This window comes from Taudactylus pleione, unplaced genomic scaffold, assembly GCF_031769625.1.
Source record: "Taudactylus pleione unplaced genomic scaffold, aTauple2 ptg000473l, whole genome shotgun sequence".
Lineage (NCBI taxonomy): Eukaryota > Metazoa > Chordata > Amphibia > Anura > Myobatrachidae > Taudactylus > Taudactylus pleione.
This window is the reverse complement of record NW_028284875.1, coordinates 3538930-3549559: the sequence shown is the minus strand read 5'-3', so window position 1 is coordinate 3549559 and position 10630 is coordinate 3538930. Positions and strand designations below refer to the sequence as shown.

Sequence of the window (10630 nt, the reverse complement as noted above, 5' to 3'; positions counted from 1 at the left end):
CCTCTATAGGGCTGCAAAATTGTTTAATAAACTGTTACTCACTCAGACTAACATTACTGAGTGTTTAATGTGGGTTCCTCATGCCCAGCTGCAAGGTTTAATCACAAGTAGTAGTATTGGAGTAGATTATATATATTCACACTACTTGCTCAGAGTAACACTATAACATAGTCTGAGTACTAGGAAAGCATGTTAATGCATGCCATTTTCTTCACTGTGATAATCACATTTGCTTATACACACAGTGGATGCCGTGCTTTCAAGTGCTAATAACACAGCATAGGACACTGTCAGCAGCAGGAGCTACAGAATGCCAATAAACTGTTACTCACTCAGACTGACATTACTGAGTGTCTAATTTGGGTTCCTCATGCCCAGCTGCAAGGTTTAATCACTAGTAGTAGTATTGGAGTAGATTATATATATTCACACTATTTACTCAGAGTAACACTATAACATAGTCTGAGTACTAGGAAAGCATGTTAATACATGCCATTTTCTTCACTGTGATAATCACATTTGCTTATACACACAGTGGATGTAGTGCTAATAACACAGCATAGGATTATCAGCAGCAGGAGCTACAGAATGCCAATAAACTATTACTCACTCAGACTGACATTACTGAGTGTCTAATGTGGGTTCCTCATGCAAGGTTTAATCACAAGTAGTAGTATTGAATTAGATTATATATTTTCACACTATTTACTCAGAGTAACACTATAACATAGTCTGAGTACTAGGAAAGCATATTAATGCATGCCATTTTCTTCACTGTGGTAATCACATTTGCTTATCCACACAGTGGAGGCAGTGCTTTCAAGTGCTAATAACACAACATAGGACACTATCAGCAGCAGAAGCTGCAAAAAACCGACGTACGTTTCACAAAAGTTATGTTTTTTCAAGGCAACCCGATTGCCTTATCCAGTGAGGCTTTATTCCAGTCAGAAGCCAATCAAAATGCAGTATTAAGGTCACATGGTCCGCTGGACCAATCAGCAGCCAGCTTAGTATTAGCCTCAGCAAGTGTGCTGCTGAGCCAATCAGGAGGTCGCTTATGTATCCAAGCAGTGTAGTTTTTATCCCTGTTCTCCATTATTAAAGGGACTGACCAATCCTGAACCAGAATCCAGAACACACCTATCAGATGTAAACAGCTCCACGATCTTACTATTCTTAATATCCATATTATAAATAGACTTATCAGCCACATCACAAAATTCATTATTAGATTCATTAAAACCATAGGAAATAAAACAGGTAAGTGTATAGATTATGCAAGTTATTAATAATGCCTAGCAATTAGATTACAGTATAGAAACTATAAATTGTAGGATATTTTTATGATTGCAAATCATATTCAGTGTCATATCCATTAACAGGTATATAACAATCTATGTGTCTATTATCTATATTAAAAAGTGTCAAATATTAAATATATGTACATGGGAAAAAAGGGTTTTTGTTTGTGTTTATTATTGAATTATTATAAGCTATTAAAAATAATACTTAGTGGGTATGGAGTGAAAGTAGATGATTGTGAAAAAAGGTTCAGTAACGTGTGAAAGAAATAATTGAATATGTTAGAAAATAAGACGTGATTATAAATTATTTGCATGTGTTAGTGATGAGGATAAGTATGTGTAAATTCACACTTAGGTGATAAGTGTTGTGATAATGAATACGTATGGATCATGTGCATATATTATCCTGTGTAGTTAGTGAAAAAGTATGGTGAACAAATACATAAAAATAAAAATGTGCAGTAAAGTGATGAAATAAATCATAAATAAAAAACAAATTATCTTTATATGATCCTGATAATAATTCTCATAATCAATAATAAAAAATCATATTAGCTACTGGTATATAAATTCAAAGGTTTATCCTAATAATTATTAGTCCATCATAAGTGATAGAAATGCAGCTTTATTAAGTGCACTCATGATGTTAACAAAATTCCCTATTGTGACATCAAAATATGTGTATAGCCTTATTACAAAAAATGTTATATAGAATGATCATGGAGCGTGATCCTTCTGGGGACGTAATGAGAGATATAAAATGATAGAATGCGTTCTAAAAAGACTTAATTTATAAAAAAGGAGAGTAACTGATACTCTCATTTAATCCAAAAGGATGCAGACTGTTCATCAGGAAGATCATTTTTGTTTCAAATTTGAGTAATTCCCTGTCAATGTCTCCACCTCTGATGTTTAGTTGTATTTGTTTCATACCAAATGCTTTAAGATCTTTGGGATTACCGTCATGACATTGTAAATAGTGATTCGCTACTGATGTTAAAGGTTTAAATCTGGCCTTATCTCGTTTTGCGTTTCTTATATTGCCTATATGTTCAAGTAATCTCACTTTTAGCGGTCTCTTGGTTTTACCAATATAACGTAGCCCACAAGGGCACTCTAATTGGTAGACCACACCAGCTGTGTTACAGTTAATATAACTGTCAATAATCCATTTTTTATTATAATGATCTTCAAAGTATTTTCTGGAGATCATAAATTGGCAGGCTCTACATTGCTTACAGCTATAGGAGCCCTTGACAGGGTAACATGATTTTTTCATAGAGGATAGATGGCTTTGTACCAAGCGATCTTTCAAATTTGGTGAGCGTTTCCAACTTGTTTGTAAATTTGTAGGGAGAATACTCCTCAAATCATGATCCATCTGTAAGACCGACCAGTGCTTTTGTAAAATGGCATTGATCTTCCGCCATTCATTATTAAAATTCCCAATAAATCTTACCGGCTCTTCCTTAACTGCTTTGATTTTGGGAATTAATAAAGAATCTCTTGTGTATTTTTTGACATTGTGTTTGGCATTCTTAATGATCCTGTTACTATATCACCTCTGTTTGAGTCTTGTACACAGTTGCTGTTCTCTTTCCTGATAAATCATATCATCTGAACAATTACGCTTGGTTCGCAATAGTTCTCCTTTGGGAATTGCTCTAATAGTAGATGGTAAGTGTGCACTGTTGGAATGTAATATACTATTGGTGGCCATTTTTTTACGAAAAATATCCGTAGAAATCCGACCATCCACTTCTATCTTGATCTTTAAATCCAAGAAATTCACAGTTTCTGGGCTAATCTCTCCTGAAAGTTTTAGATTAAAATTGTTGTTATTCAAAATCATTATAAACTCTTCAAGGAGATCCTTGGTACCCTCCCAAAGTATTAATACATCATCTATGTACCTTAAGTACAGAAGGATGCAGTCAGTGTATTTTTCATATTCCTCTTTAAAAACATGTTCTTTCTCCCACCACCCCAGGTAGAGGTTGGCATAAGTGGGGGCACAAGCTGTCCCCATTGCCGTCCCTCTAACCTGGAGGTAGAATGTCTCATCACATGTAAAATAGTTTTTGGTTAATATAAATTCTAATAGTGAGAGCAAAAAGGAGTTTGTTTCATAGTGTCTACCCATGTCCAGGAAATATTTGACTGCCTGGATTCCTCTAATGTGACTGATACTAGTATACAGACTCTCTACATCGTATGTTGCCAATAGAGTCCCAGGATTAACTACTAGATCTTGTAACTTGTTGAGGACATCCATCGTATCCCTTACGTACGAAGGTAATGTAAGTACAAAGTGACGTAAAAATTGATCCACATATATGCTTGCCTTTTCTGTTAAACTACCCACACCGGAGACTATAGGTCTTCCTGGTGGGGTAGTGTCATTTTTATGAATTTTAGGAAGCAAATATAATGTGGGAACTTTGGGATTATCTGTTTTAAGAAAATCTAGATCTTTTTTATTGATCACACCATCTGTGTATGCTTTAGTAATCAGGTTAGTGTACATTACTTGAAATTCCACAGTTGGATTGAATGTTAATATTTTATAGCACTGTTGGTCTCCAAGCTGTTTTCATAATTCTTCACGATACATTGTACGGGGCCAAAGAACAATGTTGCCCCCTTTATCAGAGGGCTTAATAATTGTGTCTTTCCACTGTAATATTTGTTGTAAGGCAAGTCTTTCATTGTCAGACAGATTATCTCCTTGAGGTTTAGATGGTTTGGTAAAGAGAGTATCTAAGTCTCTGGACACTAAGTCCTGAAAGACCTTAAATGGGGGACATATTTTATAGTCTGGGAAGAAAGATGATTTTGGTTTAATTTTGGAGGCATCAAATGGTATTAGTTTTTGTCGGTCAGTGTCTTCACTCTCCATCTCTAAATCTTCCAATATTTGTAGGATTTGATTATCCTCCATTGATAAAGTAGATTTGGGTTCATGACTTAGGGTTTGTAAGATATTATTTTGTTGCATACAAAAAATTTTTTTTAAGAGAATCTTTCTCGTAAAGAGATGAAGATCTTTTTGACACTCAAACCTATTTGGTTTTTGTGTGGGGGAAAAAGATAATCCCTTGCTCAATAGGGTAATTTGATCATTTGTAAGGGTTCTGTTGGTAAGATTAATAATCCTAAATTGATCATTGTTTATTTCCTGTATCTGTGAAATTCTCTGGGATCTTCCCTCCATCCACGTGTCTCTCTTTTTCTTCTTACTCCTCCTCCCCTTGCCCCTTCTGATCTTTGGTTTTCCATCCCTAAACCTGTTCTGATGTCTTTCAGACTGCCATCTAAAAAACCTTGCTTGTTCCAGTCTCTCCCAAATAAATTTGAGGGTCCTTCTCCTTCTGAGGATTCTGCTTCGGAAGTTGTATATTGTGTTGGATTGGGTTTCTTTTGACGTGCGTAATTCCTCCATCTATATACCTTATCTTCTGCAAAATCTTGCTTGTCTCTATGGAATTTACGACGTTTCCTGTCAATAATACCCTGCTCAAAGTCATCTATCTCTTTCTTATATTTATTGTATAAAAATTTAAATTTGTCTAAAGACTCATATTTCTTTAATTTATCACTCAGAGTGGAAATGTCATTGGCATACTGATTAAGTAGAATCTCATCATGTTTAATTAGTATTTTAATTAGATCTTTAGAGCATTGTGTCAATGTTGTCTCCCATTCTTTTCTAAGATCTTCATTAGCCAGCTCAAAAGTAGGGAAGATTTTGGGTCTAAGCCCTCTTGGTGTAATGTCATTCTTGACATAGTTGTTAAATGTTGTTCTATTCCACCAAGTTTTGCTTTGTTTAATCAGAGTCTGTTTAAATTGGTATAAATCATCCAGCCAATTACCACTAGCTGAGTCATGTGTATTTACTTCATTATCAAAAATTTGATCTTGATTCAACATGAGTTTTTCACGTTATTTTTGTGTATGATTTTTAAAAGTGAAAGGTATGAAGATCAGTTAAATATAATTGTTAGAAAACTGGAGGAAAATTTAGAAAAAAGGAGGACTGTTATTAGATTGGTTAATGAAGTGGGTAACTTTAAGAATGAGGTTATGAATAAAGACAACAAGAGGAAAAGCTTTATAGAGAATATAGAGGACAAATAAAAACAAAAGCAGAGATAGGGGTAAATAAAAAAAAAAAATACTGGGGCAGATAGGAAATAAATATAATGGGTAATAATAAGATAGAAGATATAAGTTCACATCAAATTATGAGAATAATAACATGGAACATTGAAGGGCCTAATACACCCTTAAAAAGGAAAAAAAGTGATAAATCAATTGATAATATACAAACCAGATATCGTCTTTTTGCAAGAAACCCATTGGGACCCAGGAAATCTTAAAGGGTTAAGGGCAAATTGGATAGGTGAATGTATAACAACTTCATATAATAAAAAAAAATGGGGGTGGCAATATTATTTAATAAAAATTTGCATTATACTATTGATCACAAAAAGGGAGATCCAAAGGGTAGATACTTGTTAGATATTAGGATAGGAGAGGAGAAGTTTACATTGTTAAATATCTATGCACCTAATGAATCCAATGATCAGTTTTTTACATCTCTTTTGCAGCTATTAATACAATGGGATACACCAAATTAATAATGGGAGGAGACTTAAATTGTGTGGATGATTTAAAAATGGATAGATCTAAGGTAACAAAAAGCTATAATGTTGCAAAAATTAAATACAAAGTATTAAGAACCATCACTCGTTAGTAGACCCTTGGAGATTACAAAACCCCAGTGAAAAAAAATAATGTTACTCACACCCAAACAAATCCTTTTCTAGGTTGGATTATATATTGGTGGTAGACCACCTGATGTGTAGAGTGGAGAATACAGAGATTGCAGAGATCTCCGTTTCAGACCATCCATTAGTGGTGATGAGTATACAATTAAAGATTCCTAGGAAAATACTCAGATGGCGCTTTCCAATATATTTAGCTCATTTGCAGGACTTTCAAAATTATCTTAAAATAAAATGGGAAGAATATGAGAAGGATAACACAGAATATAGAGAGAACCACATAATATATTGGGAAGCAGCAAAAACAGTTATGCATGGGCACATAACATCATATATAATCCAAAAAAAGAAACAACATAATCTAAAATAAGAACAATTGTGTAGGGAAACAGTTAAAGCTTTTCAAAATTATACGGAAGTATCTAACGAAGCTAATCGAGAGATATATATATAGCTTCGAGACAGATACTTGAAACGTTTCTATGCACAAAAGCACAAAATCAAATAGATTATATGAAGAATAAATATTTTAGATGGGGTGGGAAAGCAGGGAGAATTTTAGTGAATATGTCGAGAATCTAAAATAAGGGGAAAAAAGAGTTAATAGTAGCTATTAGAGATCAGACAACAAGAAGGTTATATACAGGAAACTCAGATTAGGGAAAATATTCTTTAATTATTATGAAAACCTCTATAAAGAAATCCCATTTAAGAAACTACAACATGAGTTATTTCTTAATCAAGCAAAAATACCAAAATTATCTGAATCACAAAGAGAGAGTCTCAATGAAGATATCACAGAGAATGAAGTTAGAGAAGTAATAAAAGCAAGCAAAAATAGTAAAACCCCAGGTCCAGATGGATTAATTGTGGAATTTTATAAGATGTTAGAGCCACAATTAGTACCATATTTGACAAGGTTATTTAAAAAAATTTATAAAGGAAATTTGTATTATCCACAATTTAATATTGCTAATACAATAATAATTCCAAAAGTAGGAAAACCAAAGAAGAATTAAGTTCATATCGGCCAATTGCATTGTTAAATCAAGATTTTAAATACATAGCTAAAATCATAGCAAATAAATTAGAAAATATTTTACCTTCACTTATAACAGAACATCAATTAGGATTCACACAAAATCGATATTTGGTAAAAGGAATTAGAATAGCTATAGCCACTGTAATATCATCAAAAGGGATTGATTACCCTAAAGAACCCAATGTACTATTAAGTTTAGACGCTGAAAAAGCTTTTGACAAAATATCATGGCAGCACTTGCAAAGTATTTTTGAACACAGGGAGTTTGGTTATATTTTTGCACAATTTACAAAATGTATATGTACAGAACCAAAAACCACTATTATTATTAACAACACTAATACTTTACCTTGGTTAATGAGCAGAGGCACGAGGCAGGGATTTCCCTTATCATCTTTATTATTTAATATTGCCGTAGATCCACTGATACGAACACTAAATAATTGCATTAAAGTTGAAGGTATAAAAGTAGGAACATACGAAATTAAAATTATGGCTTTTGCGGATGACCTTTTATTATTTGTTTCAAACCCATCAAAATCTATACCATATATATTTGAAATTATATCACGTTTTGGGGAGCACTCTGGGTTTTCAGTTAATTGGGATAAATCAAATGCACTTCAAATCCATAAAGAAAGTAAGCCGAGGTGAACAGGAGGTCCAACATTGAATTGGATGACTACATCAATAAAATATTTAGGGATACAAATACCAAAGGATATAGACAATTTATACGATCTTAATATGGGAAAAATAGGTAAACTGGTCATAAACGACTTGAAGAAATGGCAAAATTTACCTCTAACATATATGGGAAGAATAAATATGATTAGGATGATCATATTTCCAAAAATATTATATCCAATACAAGTCCTACCAGTGTTGATATCTGATAGAGATGTAAAAGTGCTGAATAAAGAATTTAGGAAGTTTATTTGGGCTAACAAGAGATCCCGTATAGCTTTACTTAAAATCCAACAAAAGGTAATAGAAGGAGGGTTAAACTTTCCCAACATCTAAAGATATAACATAGCAAATATAATTAGGTATATAAGGGATTGGATATATAGCAAAGACAAGTATGTGAATACTAAGATTGAACAAGCATTTATTGTAGACAGGTCACTTATATCATTCTTACATAATTCAAGATCAGAGATAGCGATGGAAATACAAAATAATCCACTGTTAATGATACTATGGAAAACATGGGAAATTGTAAGAAAACAAACAGGGATAAATGATAATATAAATATACAATTTAGCCTCAGATAAATGTGCTGCATATGTTAATGGCTTTGCCCTTTTTCTAGTAATGTTCAGAAAATGTAAGCAGACATCTTATTGGTTGCAGTAGGTTTTGCACTCTTTTCCTAGGTACCAGTTTTCATAAATGTTCATGTGAAAACCAGGTATGTTGAATGATCATGTAGAGCATACCCTTTTATTTTTAATACCATCACCTCGAAAATAAATATGATTGTTGTAAAATATATTTAACCAGTATTTTGATTCTTAAGTTATGATTTAGACTTAAAACTATTTCAGTTGAAATGTTGCAGTTATTAATACAATTAAATACAATCTTTGCAATCTATTATTTTCTTATTTCAGGTAATTTCATGGTTCATTTGAAAGTACTCTTGGATTTCTAATATACATTAAATAATATCTTGATATCCATGTCATCATTAGCATATTTTCATTTGTTGCATTATGCAACCAACCATGTTTTAAATTATTTTGTTGTTTCCAAGACTCTATGCTCCATTGATGCTGCATTTTCAACAAAACCACAGTGAAGTAATTCAATGTTAAAATGATCAATTTATGTGGAAAGTAATTTATGCATTGGTTTTCTACAACCATTATTTTTGTGTGTCTATATAATTGTTAAAGAATGGATTGAATATGGTCTGTATTATTTTTAAAAGCAACAAAAATGTATTTTAGCAATAATAGACATACAATGTGCAGAATACAGTTATGTTTCCAAATGTACATTAAATTATTTACACCTTCAAGGCACTTGATTGAACAGCAGCATTAGTCAATTAGTGGATCAAAAAATCGTATGATTCCAATTTAGCACAAAGCTCTGCATTTGCTCATCTATTTTTTTTTTCTTTTTAGATTTTTACCCTGACAGTGACAAATTACTCGACTGCTGGCTGAGATTGGAAATTAAAAGCATTTAGAATTTCTCATGCATTTATGCTAATGAGAACTTGTGATATGATTTGCATGCAAAAGAGGGCAATCTGAGAGCTCATCAGTTTCTTTTGCTGTTGTTTTCATGTGCTGGGATTTTTCTTAATAAAAGTGATGTTATTTTAATAGAGTAAAAGCATTTTCCTGCAGAACCCTTTGGCAAATCATGCTTTTGCAATTTAAGATGTTTTAATTGGTGTGCTCAGCTACTCAAAAGCAATAGTCGGTAATCTAGATGTACAGTGTACAAGAAATCATAATCAATCTTGTTAAAATATCTTTCTGAAAGAAGGAAGCATATTTTATAAACAAATATCAAATGTAAAGATAAATCTAACTGTACTGAATATTGAGAGATATAAACTCTACTGGATTAATTTCAAATAATATTTTGAAACTAAACAGGGGCTTTAAAAAGCAAACAATATGTAAATATTTACAAATACTGTGACCTCTTAATATAGTAAAATTTTCATTATCATTCATTCTTACATGAAAGTTGATGGAAGAGAGGGACAATTGCAGGTTTGACTACCTATAATTACCAGCAAATGCCAATAATCATAATTAGACATAAGCAGATCAGTTTTCACAGAAACTGAACATACAAACTTAAGTTTTCCAAGTGAATATGAGTCCAAGCTTGAGTCGTCCTGCCAAAGTTCAAATCCTAGAACGAGGCAAAACTTTATTCTACTGGCATCATATCTCGTGTGTTTTATAAAAATCCCTCCCTCGTGACTGCACATGCGCACTAACACTACAAAACAGGCTATTGTATTATCTGTGGTGCTGAAAAAAATAGGCTCTTGTTTATTTATTAAAGTGAATCTGAACTTTTTTCTCAAGAAATCTGCATTATACAGCATTTGTTATCACTAATGTATGAGGAAAGAGACAGCGTAGAATCAAAAATATCTATCCAAAAAAAAACTCTGCTGTATCTGACCTCTTTTGAGTGTTTTTCTATTATAAAATAAATACTGTTGTTTCCTATTGTCTAAAAAAACCTGCAGTTTTCTCTAATTCAATTAAAAAATATTATATATTTCAAAAAGTATGTGTTAAAACACAACATATATTATTGCTCTAACTGTGTGCAGTGGTATCACCCCATCATCTACAGACAAAAACAATTCTCACAAAGGAGATCTCTTCTGTTCCTGGTGTGTGAAAATAATTGCCAGTGTTTTGTAAAGGAATTTAAAAAAAGTCGTATAATGTGTTTTCCAGTGTCAGCTACTGTGTGGGGTGGTATCCCCTCATCGTCTGCACCA

The 10630-nt window shown here is 32.7% G+C and overlaps 1 pseudogene; it reads right to left on the bottom strand.

Moving 5' to 3' along the window:
- Nucleotides 1-2865: 2865 nt before the first annotated feature.
- On the bottom strand, nt 2866-9839 carry LOC148503056 (uncharacterized; annotated as a pseudogene).
- Between the last annotated feature and the right edge of the window lie 791 nt (nt 9840-10630).